The sequence below is a fragment of the Rana temporaria genome, chromosome 4 (assembly GCF_905171775.1).
Source record: "Rana temporaria chromosome 4, aRanTem1.1, whole genome shotgun sequence".
NCBI classification, from domain to species: Eukaryota; Metazoa; Chordata; class Amphibia; order Anura; family Ranidae; genus Rana; species Rana temporaria.
Window position 1 is genome coordinate 332,773,318 of NC_053492.1, and position 17,864 is coordinate 332,791,181.

Here is a 17,864-nt window from a genome sequence, read left to right on the forward strand (position 1 = left end):
GTTCACAGCAGGGCGTTCCAGCGCCCACCAAGACTAACTGTGAGGGCTTACAGTGTTGTGGCAACACCAAGGGCCCAAATTTCTGCAGAGTATATACGGCAGGCCTCTACTTTCAAACATCCAACTTGCAAACGACTCCTACTTGCAAATGGAAGGAGACAACAGGAAGTGAGAGGAAATCTACCCCTAGGAAGGAAAATTCTCTTCTGTAAGAGGTGTCTCCTGTCCACTGATGCTTTATCACCAATCCTTGTTTCACTAAAAAACCCACATTTTCAAAAATACATTTGTCATTGGGACAGAAAGTGAGGTGCAATCTTCTGAACAGATGCGCACAGACAGCAAAACAAATGTTACAGGGGTGAAAACCCTTCTCTGTGTTTTCCAAAAAGCTTAAAAATTGATTTTTTGGCTGGAGCTACACTTTAAAAAAAGTACTAGTTCAAAATTACAAACAGAATCTACTTAACAACAAACCTACAGTCCCTGTCTTGTTTTCACCGCCTGTATACTTCTGTTCAAAGTATATAGACCTGAGGTGAGGGGGGGGGGGGGAACCCATGCTATTTTCTCAATGATTTTCCTCCATATTGCAGGGACCAGACATTACATTAAAGCCGCAAGCAGTTTTAAATTACTTTTTTTCCTATTGTAATGTCATTTTGTGCAGGGACGGTTCTAAACACGTGCCAATTCACAGGCATACTATAGACACCCAGCAGGTACGATATTTTAAGGAATTCTTCGCATTTTTTTTTTCACTTTAAGCATCATTAAAATCACTGCTCCCGAAAAAACGTTTTAAACCTTTTTTTGCATTAATACATGTTCCCTGGGGCAAGGCCTGGGTCCCCAAACCCGTTTTAGGACAATAACTTGCATATTAGCCTTTACAATTAGCACTTTTGTTTTAGAACGTTCGAGTCCTATAGACTACAATGGGGTTCTAAAGTTCGCGTGAACGTTCGGTCCGTTCGAAGGTTCTGATGCGAACCATACCGGGAGTGTTCGGCTCATCCCTAATGAAGACTATGGACATCTTATCTCTATAAACCAGCATACCCAGATGCAGCTGGTTTAGCAGCAGTTAAACACGTCTTAACTAAATTGAATGTCCAAAGTCTTGCAGTCGACTTCTTGGTGGAATGTTAACATTTTAGGGGTTATTTACGAAAGGCAAATCCACTTTGCACTACAAGTGCAAACTAAGGCCCAGATTCTCAAAGATCGGCGCATCTTTATGCTGGCGTAGCGCATCTCAGATGCGTTACGCCGACGTAACTTAGAGAGGCAAGCTCCGTATTCTCCAATCAGAAGCGTTCATTTTTGCGGTGGCGCAACGTAAATTCGTCAGCGTAAGACGGCGTAATTCAAAGTAGGAAGGAAGTGGGCGTGATCCATTTAAATGAACCGTGACCCCATGCAAATGAAGGGCCGAACGAACGGCACATGCGCCGTCACGTGATCGCATGTCCTGCGCCCCTCTGCGCATGCTCACAACTCCGCCTGGCGTTATTCCTGAGTTACGCCGGCCCACTGTTTACGCCCAGGGCATAAATACGCCCAGACATGCGCCCGTCGAGTGCAAAGGTACACCTGTTTGTTTTGGTTTGGTGGATTGGTGGCTATACTTTTGCACTCTGATTGTAGACATGTCTGCCCAGCGTTCTGGGACCCGAAAAAAAAATTCTCTCCAGAGGAGAAAGGCATTATTCTGGCTGCCATGGAGAGGTACTATGATCGCCTCCATGGGGCACATAGCAAGAACACCAGCAGGGGCAGAAGGGACGAGATCCTTCAGAGGATCACGGACCAGGTTAATGCCGTGGGAAATGAGGCGAGGAGGCCCAAACATATTGCTAAAAAGATCAATGATCTTCGCCGGAGGGTGAAGGAAAAGATGGCTCATATGGCGAGTCATGCCAGGGGCACTGGGGGTGGACCACCCTCTAGGGTCCTTCTGACACCTGAGGAGGAGGTTGTTGCCTGCTGCCTTACCAGGGAGCAAGTGGAGGGAATGCCGGGCTACAACTCAGTTGAGCGGAACTTGAGGACAGGTAAGTGTGTTTATTCTACTATTTGGTGTGTAGCATGTGAGGGGGGAAGGGAATATGTGACAAGTGTGTGGCTCCACCAACATGTGAATGTTTTGTGTCATCCGCAGATGTCCAGGAGGGAGCTGGGCCATCTGGTGCCCCTGCCCGTCCCACACCATGTCCTGATGATTCTGCCCCTGACCCCCTGGGAAGCCAAGAGGCATTGGTGGAGGGGAGTGGTGGCCAGACCTCCAGCAAAGAGGTCATTCAGGAGGATGCGCTCCATATGGGTGAGGTGTCCCTATACCTGGAGGAGTCGTCAATCTCGGCTGGTCCTTCCCGGCAGTCAAGCCTCCAATCCTCGAGTCCCTCTGGCTCCATCACCAACACACCCACTTCCTCAAGTCCCTCTGGCTCCATCCCCAACCCACCCACTCCCTCAAGTCCCTCCCCCTATGCCAGGCCTGAAGCCTCTTGTGGGCCCAGGAAGGCAACCAGGAAGACCAGGGGGGTTCCGGAATTCCTGCCAGTGACCCTGACCACTGCCCAGGACACGCAGACCCGCCATATGGGTGAGATGGCCCAGGACATGCGGAGAGTGGCCGACAGCCTGTAACGATATTAGCGTTAATTTGTGTACAAGGAGCGCAGCTTTACCTGCAATGACAGCGGCGCTCCATTCAAGAAGACATCCGCGTCACTTCCGGTACGCGGACGTCTGCGCTCCACGCTGGAACACGGAAGTGCGTTCCAGTGTGCGGCGCTCGGCGCTGATGGGAGACCGGGCTATTTAAACCTCCAGCACTGGCGGCAGGTTGTTGGAATATTCCTGTTGGACCCTGCCGCCACCTGGAGACCCTCCACCAACCTACAGCAACCTTGAAGTTCCCCTTTTGTGGAACAGTCACACTTGGACCCAAATCTCATTGCTATACTGGATAAAAGGACCACCACCGCTGCATACTGCTAAGGAGATACCAACAGCACCTGTGCAAACTTTCCCAATCTGGACTACCTCCTAACCGCAAGTATATTCTGATCATATTACTGCATAATTGGAATTACCATCTACTCCTGTGCAAAGAGATCTGGTCCACACTACCCCTTAAACTGCATGTGTATATAGACCATATTACTGCATAATTGGAATTACCATCTACTCCTGTGCAAAGAGACCTGGTCCACACTACCCCTTAAACTGCATGTGTATATAGACCATATTACTGCATAATTGTAATTACCATCTACTCCTGTGCAAAGAGACCTGGTCCACACTACCCCTTAAACTGCATGTGTATATAGACCATTTTGCCATATAGGTAGTGTTTGCAAACCATACTCTGGACTGTCTCCTTCTCTCTCTCAGGCCTCGTACACACGGCCAAGGAACTCGACGTGCCAAACACGTCGAGTTCCTCGGCCAGTTCAGCCCTGAAGCCGCCGAGGACCTCGGCGGGCCGAGAGCTCCCATAGAACAACGAGGAAATAGAGAACATGTTCTCTATTTCCTCGCCGAGGTCCTCGTCGGCTTCCTCGGCCGAAAGTGTACACACGACCAGTTTCCTCGGCAGAATTCAGCCAGAAACTCGGTCGGAAGCTGAATTCTGCCGAGGAAACTGGTCGTGTGTACGGGGCCTCAGAATGCATATTAACTATTGAGATACTTGCTCTAATTATATTGGGGTTCTTTCTTTGTGTTATATCAAGAGTGCTATTTTCTACATGATTCAAGTTCACTACCTATATATGCAGAAAGCACCTACTAGTGACTTGTCCTTGTCATATTCTAGACAAATGTTATAACATAGTTTAACAAGTATTAAACTATTACTACATGTTTTGCTCCAATCAGAGGATATGATGATATAGACCCCATACTCTTATAGTTCAGTGAGAGTGAGCTGGTGGTTATTTCTGATAGGCCTCTACAGCTGGAGTCTAAACTTGAGACAGAGTGTTCTCATAATCAGGGTCATAACACAGCCTGGGTGACAGGGGACACATCATGGATGGTCTGCAGGACGTGGCAGCCAATACAACAGCTATCATATCCTGCTTGGGGGATCTCCAGACCACCACGGCTACCCTTGTGGCAGAGATGCGGACCCTGATTGAGACCGTCCAGGGCCACACAGCTGCCATTGTCCAGGTGCAGACCGAGACAAACAGCCTTCTGAGGCGTATTGCCGTGGCATTAGAGGGCAGGCCTCCAGCCATGGTGGATTCTCCTCCACCTGACGTCCCCCCCCACCGTCAACCAGGCAGTTGCGGAGCCGTGGCCGTGGGCGTGGCAGCAGTCAGGGCAACTAGTTGTGTTTATTTATTATTTTGTTGCTCTGATGAAGAGTGTTTTATTTTATTTTGTTAATAATGCACACAGTGAGGCGTGCAGATTAGTGTGACTGGTGTGTGAATGTGGGGGGGGGGGTGACACTCCTGCCGGCAAAGGGGTGTCACCCTTGGCCGTGTGAATGTGGTACGAATGTTCAGCAACATAATTGGAGCCTTGGCACGGCGTTGCTGCTCCCAAGTCCCGTGCGGTGTACTTGGGCTAATCCAAAGTGATGAGGATGTGGGGTGTGTGTGCAAGGGACCACAGTGGTGTGCATGCGTGCATTCTCCTTGTGCCATGATGAATGTGTGTGTTTAACGTGCAAAGATACGTTCCACAAGGCATCTCCTGACTGCTGTTCCCTCAGCAGACGGGGTATCCTCGGTTAGGGGGGGATTGTCTGGTTCGGCGGTCAGGTCATCACGTAGGTCAATCTCCAGTCCCTTTCTCTCGGCAAAGTTGTGCAGAATGCAACATGCCCCGATGATCTGGCACACAAAGTTTGGGGAATACAACAGGGTACCCCCAGACTTATCCAGGCATCGGAAACGGGACTTCAGGATGCCAAATGTGCGTTCCACCACTCCACGGGTACGTATGTGTGCAGCATTGTAGTTTTCCTCTCCTGGGGTTTGGGGATTCCAGAATGAAGTCATGAGATGGGGCCCAAGTGCATATGCAGAGTCACCTGGAAGGGAAAAGACAGGAGGATGTTAGCCGTGCATGTGCCCCTTGTGATGTCTGCATCATGGGGTCGGACAGTCATGCCTGACTCCCATGTCACTCACCAACCAGCCGTCCCCATACACGTTCTGTTCGAATTCTGTTGGGATGGTGCTTTGACGGTATATGTAGCTGTCGTGGCTGGACCCTGGGTGTTTGGCACGGACGTGCCATATGAGGCCTTGGGCATCGACTATCACCTGTACGTTGATGGAATGCCAGTGCTTCTGATTGCAGTATATGTGCTCTGTGTCAGGGGGGGGGGGGGGCGTAATGCCACATGTGTGCAATCAATGGCCCCCACGGTGCGTGGGAATCCTGCAATTCTGACAAAATCCACCCTTGCCTTATTCCGCAGATGCTCCTGGGTGGGTCTGACGATGTGGTGGGACATGCGTGTGAGGATTGCGGGGACAACCTGGTGCACACATCTGCTCATGCTGGTTTGTGACATCCCAGCCACAACTCCACTTGTATGCTGAAAAGATCCACTGGCAAGAAAATGCAGTGTTGCCAGTACCTTGACTAGTGGCTGCACTGCATGTGAGCGTTGTGTCTGGCTGGTGATGTCATCATGCAGGGCTGTGGCTATTTCCTGGATGGCATCAGTGTTGAATCTGAATATGCGATACACCTCCTAATCCCCCATGCCAAAGATGTTTATGGGCGTGCAGTATATCCTCTCCCGTGCCCTCCTCCTCCTCCTTCTACGCTCCTGGGCACACACTAGTAGTGCTATGACCATGCCTGCCCCTGGCATGTTGGCATACAGAGAAGTCTTGTCCTGCAAGTGTGGCTGCTCAGCTCGTCCGTAACGGTGCTGCTGAAGCTGCTCTCCAGCTGACCTGCACACGTCTGGTGCAAAGTTGCCCCTGCTTTATGAGGGGCAAGTTTAGGCCGGACGTACAGCTTACGCACACCGCGCGCAGCCTGCGTCGGGCGGTCGTACGTTCGTGAATCGGCGCATCTCCCTCATTTGCATATTTGAATAGTAAATCAATGGGAGCGTAAATATGCGCCTACGAGCATGCTTTAAAATTTGTCTGCTGGAAACCTGTCCGTCCGACATGTCCGCTGGTTAGTACACCTAACCAGCGGACAGAAATCTCCCGCATGCATCAAATGGATTCGATGCATGCGTGGAAGTATTTTACTTCCTGGTTTGGTGACGTGGCAGCGTCAACGTCACCGCCACATCACCGCGCTGTCTATCCGCGGGGATTTCGATTTGATGGTGTGTACAGCCATCACACCAAAATCTCCCAGCGGACATGTCCGATGAAAACGGTCCGCGGACCGTTTTCATCGGACATGTTATATCGTGTATACAAGGCCTAAGAAGAGGCAACCACAGCTGCCACCTTTTACGCAGAGCTTACTGGATCTATACCTTAAATATTGTACAGCCCAGGGGCCTTAAAGGGGTTGTAACCCTCATGTTTTTTCACCATAATGCATCCTGTGCATTAAGGTGAAAAACTTCTGGCAGTCACCGGCTTTACTTACCTGAGCCGTAGAATTCACTTGTCAAAAATGAAAGGGAACGGGGGGAATTGGAGAATGCAAGAAATTTTCACTCGTTGATAGATATCCTAAATATATTGGATGTCTATAGGGGGTCACTCATCGGATTATGGTACTGTTGCTGTAACCGTAATATCATGTAAAGTGATTGAGAGAGGAATAAGTTGGGGAATAGGGGATGGTCTAAATGAAGACAAGATAGTAAGGGGTTACTTTAGGCAACAGAAAATGACCTAAGGAGATTTGATATTAAATATAACAAAGTTTTATTGGGCATAAATATAAATGCAAAAAGTTAAAATGTTTCGTAGTTTAACCTCTGGTAAACTGGTATCTACTGTACATGTAGCAAAACAAACAAGACTCACAAACATGAAACAACACCTGTCCGGACACGTTATAGATTCAGTCACCAGAAACATGCATCTTATGAGATAATGGGTATCAGTTAAATCCGTTTCTGAAATACAGAAAGGATAATTAGAAGGTGGCCGGGTATGTGAGACAATATGTGTCTCACCGGGTCACACAATTGTTACAATCGAATTGATGCAATGGCTGGTGGCTGATTCCGGTGCAGGGAAGGGGGAGGAGGCGCGCTTGTGGAGTGGCAGTTGCTTGAAGTTAGTAAAGTTCAAATAGTCATGAGATTGGGTACTCAGAGTAGATGGTAATATTGACTAGAACATAGTAGGCAATTTGGTGCTTTGCAGCGTGCGTTGATTGTTGTTGGTGTTGTTGGATTAAATAATTAAGTAAATGCAAGCTAACTGAGAGTGGCCGCTCCTGGAGGTCGTTAGTAATATAACTTGGGAAATTATTGCATCGGGTAATCAGATGATCGCACTATAAGAGCATGCTTGAAGTAACAAGACAATCAAATTGGTGCAAAAAACGATGAAGATGGTACCATAGAGATAAGTGATTCTGTGCAATCATGCATGAGATGTCCACATATGATAATTATTGGTGGTGTTAGTGAGGGGTTAATACATCACTACTGAGAGGAATTGTCTGTAATAGCAATAGAGGCAGATTTGTTCAGAATCAAAATGCAAAGACAGCTGAAAATGGTGCGCTATTGGACTGTATATCACTGAGTGTTGTTAGATCAAAGCTGCATGTGCAAGAATAGCAAAATGAATATACATTACCCCAATGTTGCAAACCATCGTGATGATTGGATATAAGGTCATTGATCATACGATCGATGTGTATGGTATAATTACCGACCTGTTTATGTTTATCCGTTGCGATGGCAGCGTTGTGGGGGCTGAAGTAAAGTTTCCAGATAGAGTGTGCTATTTGGCTTCCATGGGATCCATGGAGTCAGTGAAGTCCTTAATGCGTAGGTGCACTATTAGCGCTGGTTGCTGTGATGGTGTGCCTCGATAGGCATGATGCGTGTGGTACACTCGTTGCGCCAAATGGCGTCGATCATCCGATGTTAGCTCCGATGCTGATTCGACGGGAGCGGCGTCTCGACTCACTTACTCGCTTACTCCCTCCGTCTACTTGCACAACACCGGAAAGAACGTGACGTGACAGGCGTCGGGTGGTGACGTTGATGCGTTTCGCCGTGCTCTGTGACGTAGCTTCTTCTGGGACGTGGTTCACTGCCCGGTCGTGAGCGTATTTATTGTCGGATTTGCTCTGTTGATTGACATCAATCAGACGTGGAAGATTTGTTTTTTTCCCTCTTTTTCTCCATTAGAGGTGTATCCGATCGTTGTTTGGAGAAACATGCTTAGTAGAACTGGTTGTGCACCAGGTTGAAAACAGTAGCAATTATGGTTATTTTGAACTTAAATCATAAATTTTAAATCTTCCACGTCCCAGAAAAAGCTACTCCACAGAGCACGGCGAAACGCGTCGACGTCACCACCCGACGCCTGTCACGTTCTTTCCGGTGTCGTGCAAGTAGACGGAGGGAGTAAGTGAGTCGAGACGCTGTAACTGCTGTAAGGTAACAGCATAAAACAACTCTATATGGATAAGTGCAGCAACGAAATTTCAGGCCATTGGAGGTGGCAATGGTCCTCACACGGAAAGATAAAGGAGAGCACCAATAGCGTAATAACGTAAAAGCAATTTAATAGTATAAAAACAGCTTATACACTAGGTACTCGCAAAGATAGTTTTAAAATTCAGCATATAAAAAACGAGTGGCGGACTCGCTGACATCGCATCCGGTACCTCTTTGAGCAGGACTCTTGCGCGCATTCGTCACCACTATGCCATCAAACACAGCCACTGTGCCCCCAATTGTCGCCACTGTGCCCCCAATTGTCGCCACTGTGCCCCCAATTGTAGCCACTGTGCCCCCAATTGTAGCCACTGTGCCCCCAATTGTAGCCACTGTGCCCCCAATTGTTGCCACTGTGCCCCCAATTGTCACCACTGTGCCCCCAATTGTCACCACTGTGCCCCCAATTGTAGCCACTGTGCCCCCAATTGTCGCCACTGTGCCCCCAATTGTCACCACTGTGCCCCCAATTGTAGCCACTGTGCCCCCAATTGTAGCCACTGTGCCACAATTGTAGCCACTGTGCCCCCAATTGTTGCCGCTGGCCCTGATAGGCACTTCCACACAGCCAGTCAGCTGCCGCTATTCAGCTGACCGGCGCTCAATGTCCGGTCAGCTGAATAGTGGGCGGCAGCGGCGAAAATATACAGATTCATACAGTGTGGGGGGCGGCGCTCCTGCATCCCTATGGACGCACCACCACTGGCTATCACCTATGTGTATCGTTTTGTAGCCTTGTGGCACTAGCAGCGTCAGCTGTCTTATTTACCTAGCACCTATTGTGTTCACCTTGGATTAGTTACTATGCATCACTGAAGTCGTGTTTAGATGCACTTATCTTTGATCTAGCACTGTATTTATGAGATTTATATGATTATTCCCTATCCCTACAGCGCAGCACTATCTTGTTATTCATGCATGGCCCGCTACTTGAGCACAGCCAGCTGGCTGATTTTGTACACAAACAGAATTTTTATTTCATGCAATGATCCGAATCTCTGTACATATGATTAATTTAATGACTACTGCAGTTGTTAACTATTATGTTACTGATTGTATTGTCACTTTTGACAGTTATGTCATACATTTAAACTGAGTGTAATGGTGGGCTTATGATGTAATTTTGACATCAGGGGGTAGGGTTTTAATGGGGAAACTAACTGAAACCCATAAACAATTATATAGTTTGTGGAAGCAGAGGCCCTGTGGAATAAAATTACTGTGGTTGGATTTATTTTATGTCACACAATATTTGTGCAATTGTTTATCAAAGATATATTTTCAGTAAAAAATACAATAAAATCAGTTTGAGTGCAAACTAATCTAATATAGTAGCCACTATTTTGTTAAAATAAAAGGAGGAGTTGTGTTGAGTAAATGCATACCAAACATTTCAAACCTTAAATTTGCCTCTGCCTGTGAAAGACAGCAATTTACAACCATTTACAGGTTCAGTTGAGAGTTGATCATAAATTATTGCTCTCACTCTGACGTTTGCGGCGATACCTCATGTGTGACACAATTTGTGCTTACATACATGTGTGGACCCTACGCTGCACGTTTGCATTTGGATTTACAAAGGTGAGGGGGGTGCTTTTAAAAAAATATATATATATAATAATTGTACTTGTTTTTATTTTTTTTATCCTTTTTTTGTATTTAACTTTATTGTGAGAAAGGTGATTAAGCCTAGGTTTACACTGCTGCGAATTCAAAATCGCGGTAAAATGCGCGATTTTACCACGATTTCGCGGCTGCGATTTTGCCGCGATTTCGGCCGCAATTTAATGTAAATCGCGGCCCGAAATCGCAAAAAGTAGTACAGGAACTACTTTTTGAAATCGCAGATGCGGCGTCGCACTGATTAGGACAGTGCCATTGCCGACAATTGCCGCCGATTTGAGATGCGATTTGACATGTCAAATCGCATCTCAAATCGTTCCAAATCGTACCCAGTGTGAACCAGGGCTAAAAGTCCCCTATGTGATAGCATGGACAGGTGACAGGTTCTCCTTATTAAGGCATCATAGCTCTATTTGACCCTCTGATGTCTACCCTCCTACCCTACAATGCATCTAATCAAGAACAGATGATGATTATTATGTTATTGTGTTATCTCCATACCAGTATGGATGGTGCTTTGGTTGAAAACAGTGCTATGCATGTGTCCGGAACCATGAATCAGACAGAGACAGAAAATGCAGTTAAAATCACACCTTTTAATATAATGGTAAAAAAAATGGTACAAATCGTAAACAGCAGTGGCGTCTCCAGCTTTCATATTTATAGGGGGACAGGGACAAATGTAGGGGGGCCAACTATAAAATGCAATTATATATATATATATATATATATATATATATATATATATATATATATATATATATATATATATATATATATATATCCTGGAACCCTTTACTACTAACCCACAATGGGCCCTTTAAAGCGGATGTCCACTGAAAAAAAATATATTAAAAGCCAGCAGCTACAAATACTGCAGCTGCTGACTTTTAATATTAGCACACTTACCTGTCCTGGAGTCCAGCGCCGTCCGCAGCAGAGGACGAGCGATCGCTCGTCACTCTGCTGCCCCCTCGCAATCCTCGGTGAGGGAACCAGGAGGTGAAGTGCTCCGGCTTCACTGCCCGGTTCCCTATGGCGCATGCGCAAGTCGCTCTATGTCTGCCGATTGTCTCCCTCTGTGTTTTGGGAGCCGAGTGTTCCCAGAACACAACGGGGGACGGGGGGACGGGAGGTGACGTCATGCCCGCAGTTTATCCGAGACTGTGTGGCCGGAAGTGGGTGCAAATACCTGTCTTTAGACAGGTATCTGCACCCCCCTCCCTCTGAAAGGTGTCAATTGTGACACCGGAGGGGGGAGGGTTCCGATCAGCGGGAGTTCCACTTTAGGGTGGAGCTCCGCTTTAACATGTTCTGCAGTGAGCTCCCTTCCTACTATACTGGGGCCCCCAGGGTGGCAGAAAACAAGAGATATATGTCACCAGCACACCAAGAAAATATAAGGGTCCAAAGCAGTGGGAGAACTCTCAGGGTTGCAAAGGTTGTCTTGCCACCGGGTCCTGGTGTTCTGCCACTGTGGGGATCCCCAGCTGTCCTGTCCCTGCTAATGACAGTGCTGGTCTGGCATCTGTCTCCTTGGCAGTGACGGCAGTCTATTAGGACCTAGTGCTGGTGACATTATGGGTGCATGCAGGGGAAGGCTGGCACTATTGCATACCTCCCAACATTTTGAGATGGGAATGAGGGACACCTACCAGCAAACGTATGTAGGCATAGAACACGCCCCTGTCACACACCCTTAATAACCCCCAAAAAAGGTTAATTAAATCCACAAGGGCTTTTTTTACCACTACTTTTCCTTTATATTGGCTTTTAAAATTTACAAATGCAGCAATTCTGATTTTGGATGAAAGGTTTAGCACTGGGAAACACTTTTTGAAAGATAAAAAGTGCATTTCATATACAACTATATAGATCAGACAAAAATGAGGGACAAATGAGGAGGAAAGAGGGACAGAGGGACATTTCTCCAAATCAGGGACAGTCCCTCCAAATCAGGGACAGTTGGAGCTATTCTATTGGTTATAGAGAGACAAGCCCCCAGCTGGTCACCTAGCAGCAGTAATGCTGTAAAACCTTCTCTGTTGACATGCTGATCGGGATGTGATCCAGGTGATGCTCCCATTCAGATCTAATAAGCACAGTATTAATTAGCATCAAGAGTACAACTATATATATATATATATATATATATATATATATATATATGCTGAACATACGGTTGATTATATATATATATATATATATATATATATATATATATATATATATATATATATATAATCAACCGTATGTTCAGCAGCCACGTGGACTCTATGCCTGTAAAGTGTGGGCTTTGATCAATAAAATCACCTGGATTGCATCCCGATCAGCATGTCAGAGAAGGCTCCACTGCTGCTAAGAAACCTGCAGGGAGCTCAACTGTCTACAACCAATAGAGATGGGCTCGGGTGTGTTAAAAATACCACATGCCCGATCCCGCTAGGAAGCTGACATTCCACAGTGCTAATCACAGCCAGTGAGACATTTCCTGATCTGTGCAGCTGCAGACCGGGAAATGTCTCACTGCCTGTGATTAGCACTGTGCAGTGTGGGCTTCCTGGCAGACTCTGGCATGTGGAATTTTAAACATGCCCAGCCCATCTGTAACAACAAATTGTGCTGGCCCTCCTGTACATCAGCCCCATAAAGTAACCAGCACTGGGTTCCAATGTGCTGCCGCTGCTGCCATGGAGACAGAGACCAGCGCTGTGAATAGCCGGGAGAGGACAGAAACTACGATTGTTCCACCACTGGTCCACACTGGGAGGATTCCCCCATCCACCTATAATGTGTAGATGGGGGAATTGGATCATTTCTTTTTTTTTTCATTCAACCTAATAGTTGAATGAAAAAAGTGATCAATGTATGGGCTGCCTAAAGCTGCGTACACACCATCACTTTATGTGATGAAAAAAAACGACGTTTTTAAAAACGTCAATTTAAATGACCATGTGTGGGGGAAAACTTAGTTTTATGTCTTGTGAAAAACGACAAAAAAAAATTGAAGCATGCTTCAATTTTATGTGTCGTTTTTCAAAACGTTGTTTTTTACTTCACAGAAATTGACCGTGTGTAGCAAAAAACGACGTTTAAAACTAAGTTTTTACACCCGCGCATGCCAAGAAGCTAGTTATGAAGCGAGCTTCAATGGAAAAACGTGGTGAATGTAACCTCTCTTTGCTAGAGCATTGCGAAAAAACGATGGTGTGTAGGCAACATCGTTTTTGAAAATTTAAATTTCAAAAACGTTGTTTTTTACTTCACAGAAAATGTCGTTTTTTTCCATCACATAAAGTGATGGTGTGTATGCGGCATAAGAGCTAAGACCAGCCATAGACAGTTTAAATCTCAGCTGGTTTAGCAGGAACTGGCTGAGATTTGAACCATTAATGAGCAGATTCTCAAATGATTATCACTAGTGGTTGCTATAGCCACTAGTGATAATCACTGTTTGTCGGGAGAATACATTTGCTGGGCAGGAGGGATATTCCCCTGTCACCATTGTCTGTGTTGATGGGGGAATCATGCAAGTTTCTTTCCTGCAATCTGTGGATGCAGGAAAGAAATTTGAACCGTATATTACCTGTCTAACTGAAAGTGAAAGTAAATTGTGAATGTCTTGAAAGAACAGGAGAGGGGGAGGAAGACAGATGGGGGAGAGAAGGAATGGAGATAATGCAGTTCAGTGATTACAGTGTACTGCAGTCTGCAGTGCACACACTTACCCACAGTCCAGGTTAGAATCTCAGGCATCATTCACATACAGCCAGGAATGCTACTGATTTTCATATTTCCTGCCCACACATCCCCTCTCTTCAGATACAGCACAACGGGATAGTGTGGGTGGGACTGAAAGGAGGAGGAGCTGTATCCCTCCCTGCTCGTATATGAGGAGAGTGAGGGGGGGTGGCTGGACTCGCTGGGCTGTGAAAAAGTGTCATAGACTGACACTCGGCTCAGCTTGCAGTCACCACTCTTGGAATTTACAGGCTGGTTCTCCTGTTTTTTTTGGGGGGGGGGGCACATTGTGGGGCACAGCATAATGTTGGGGGGGTCAGGGCCCCCGCTAGGGACGCCATTGGTAAACAGTCAAAACATAGCCAGTGTATGGTAGAAAAGCGGGTAGTCAGAACAAGCCAGTAAATCAGGAAGCCAGAGATCCGCGTAGTTGGAGGCATCAGACAGGATCAGGAACCAGAAGGGATGTCAGCCAGGCAAGTCTTCCAACAGGAACACTGCAGAGTCTCCAGATTAGTTTGACCAAGGTGGAGGCACAGAAAAAATGAACCAGGCAGATTAAATAGCCAGACAGGGCTGGCTGTAGGCTGGACTGACAAGCAGGAAATGATCACCAGGTGAGCCGCTGTGGAATGATGAGTGCTAGCAATTACCGACAGCTGAGCACTGAGAAGGGAGGGCTGAGAGCCCAACCCTGACAACATGTACTAATGTGCAATTCTGCTGTCCTGTTGATGGATCTATGTACTACTTTTCTTTATCGTACACCATGGGACACAGAGCCATTCTTTACATAATGAGTTAAGGGTCACCAGCAGTGATTGGACACTGGCGCAAACCAATTGAAGACAGTTCCCCTCCATATAACCCCTCCCATCAGGGAAGTACCTCCGTTTTTTCTACCAAACAGGCTCTCTGGGGGTAAAAAGAACTATGCTTTCGGATCCATCCAAGACGCCAAATAAATAATGCTGAAACTGGATGGGATCTTGGCCTCATGCATGAGGCGTTGCCTGTAATGTCTCTCTTCGGAGGACTGGGCTCTAGGGTCCAGCACTTTCGCTCTATACGCTAAAAGTCCTGGTAAGAGTCTTTTACAAGGCCCAGGGGAGAGGTCTCCTTTAAATAGGAACCCATATCCCTGAAGTTTGGCACACAAAACCCGCCGTGATGGGTGAAGATTGGTTCTGTCTGAATTTTCAGCAGAAAAACCTGCAGCAGGGATAAAGGTAAGAGGAAAAGGAATCCTAAGAACAAACTTAAGGGCCTTTTCTAATTTTGAGTAGGATGTCTTCTCTTTTTTCGCCACTAGAGGGAGTAAAGAGCTGAGTTGTACTCACCAGGCTCTAAGCAGTGTCAGATCCTATGGACAAGCACACTTCCTCCACTGCAGAGCTCTGCCATAGACAGCCACCGCTTCTCCCCTCCAGACACCAGGTAAGACACCACAGCACAGGCAGTAGCGCACACGAGGGCGCATTTTATCGGCGGCGGAGTAGGAGCGGAGTCGCGAGCAAGCGCGCGCACACGTGCACGCACACGTGCACGGGCACACTAATTTGAAACATGGCACTCATTACAGAACCCATAGGGGACTCAGAGCCAGCAGACCCTTCCTTGGGATACAGCAGCATTTTGGGGGCACGTAAGCTCTATGTGGTTGGTGGGGCAATCCCAAGAGAGACACCTACTTCTTGCATGAAACTACAGTATGTGTATAAGTTGCATACTTTATGTAGATTGCTAAACTGAGCACAGTAGTATATGCGTTGTGGTACCTCGGCTTCTTGCTTAGTAATATGTCTTCCCTTAGAAAGAATTCAAAGACTAAGAAAGACAAGAAAGCACCACCGTCTGAGACAGGGGGCTCTATCAGTGCCTGCTCGGTACCTTCATTTCCTGCATTCTCGGCTACAGTATCCAAGGAGTGACAGCTCTGAACCCAGTAGCGATGTAATGCATGTCACTGGGTTCATTTGTCTCTGGGAGATCCAGGGAATGAATACTCCCTGATTAACTCCTGCTCATGCAGTTACTGCCATTTACTGTGATCCCAAGCTCCCTGGAGGAACTGGGAAGTCTGGCAACCATCACGAGCCCTATTGGTATGGTGGATTTGGCATCACCTTTAAAGCCCTCTAAATATGACTGGGCAGCCATAGAGCCATCCAGATCACTTTTACCTCAAGGGAACTTTCACAATGGTTTGCTTCAAAACTGCCAGTAAAATGCATATGCATTTTTGCAGCGTTTGTGGTTTTTAAAGGACATGTGACTCAAGAACTACACCAAAAATGCTTAGTGGGAGTGTATTTGAGGCGGTTCCCATTCATTTCAATATGGACAAGTGTTTTTTTTTTTTTTTTTTTTTTTTTAGCTCCCCAAACATGCTCCAAAGATGCTGCAATGCAGGATATTTTTCACTGCAACGGAAGTGCACCACCCCCATTTGAAAACCTTCATTGATTTTAAAGGGAAACATTTTTCATTAGTTTTTTAGGTGCTTTTTTTTATAACGCATAAGCACTTGAAAAACTTCTCAGTGTGAAAGGGCCCTAAAGCAGTGAATTGGCTGTCAAAAACAACACCAGGCTCAAAGCTACAGCAGCCATGAGCTTGTTTTAATTTTTTGTATACCAAGCCATTTGAAAACTTACCTTGGTAGCTAAGGTGTTAACCAGGACCTGTTTAACCCAGATTATTAATTTTGTGCATAAAATCTTCCCATAAGTTTTTATGTGCATTTTCAGTGCCTCCATCTTGGGTGGAATGTCAACAGACTTAAATGAGAGTGGAAAATGTTTATTTTCGCTTCCACCCTGGCCAGCACAGATTTTAGACCGTTTTGGAAGAGGAGAGAGCTGTGCAAAGCAGGCACCGTGCTATGGAATAGACTAGTTAATTTGTTCAGCAACACAACTACGAAGTAATATTGCAAGTGAATAAAATAAATGTATGGAAAGGTAAAATACTGCAAGTATGCACTCAAATGATTTTTTCGTCCTTTTACCTGCAACCTTTTAGGTTAGTGACAGTGGGCCGGATTCAAAGAGATTTGCGCATTTTTTAACGATTTTGCCCTGCGCCCCCGCAATTTTTTTGTGCTGCCCTCGATTCACGGAGCATAAGCTCCGTAAAATGCCCGGCGCAAGAGCACGCAATTTAAATGATCCCGTAGGGGGCGGGAATCATTTAAATTAGGCGCGTTCCCGCGCCAAGCGTAGAGCTCATGCTCTGTCGGGAAAGTTTCCCGACGTGCCTTGCGGCAAATGACGTCGCAAGGACGTCATTTGCTTCAAAGTGAACGTGAATGGCGTCCAGCGCCATTCACGATTCACTTACGCAAACTACGTAAAATTAAAATTTCGCGACGCGGGAACGACGGGTATACGTAACATGGGCTGCCCCTGCTAATAGCAGGGGCAGCCTTGCGCGAAAACCGTCGTACGTAAACAACGTAAATTGCGTACGCAGGCCTCGCGCAACGTTGTGAATCGGTGTTAGTTTGCAATTTGCATACTATACACTGAGCACAACGGGAACGCCACCTAGCGGCCATCGCTAGAATGCAGCCTAAGATATGCGGGCATAAGAGCCTTATGCCGCGCAGATCTTAGGCTGCAGTCGGCGTAACGAGGTTCCTGAATCAGGAGCACTCGTTACGCCGGGGCAAGTAAGCAATTGCGCTGTGTAACCTATGGTTACACAGGCGCAATTGCTTCTTGAATCCACCCCAGTCTCTTTAAACTTAATTGCACTTAGAAGCATGCTCCCCAGCCTTTCAAGCTCATTCCACCCAAGAAAAAGGAATGACTAGCGGCAGACTCAGTAAATTCATGTACGATTGCATGAGAACTTG

General features: G+C 46.6%; 1 protein-coding gene across 2 annotated transcripts in view; it reads left to right on the top strand.

Moving 5' to 3' along the window:
- ARID4B (AT-rich interaction domain 4B) overlaps positions 1-17,864 on the top strand; it is an 897,525-nt gene that overhangs the window by 524,359 nt on the left and 355,302 nt on the right. The window lies entirely within an intron of this gene.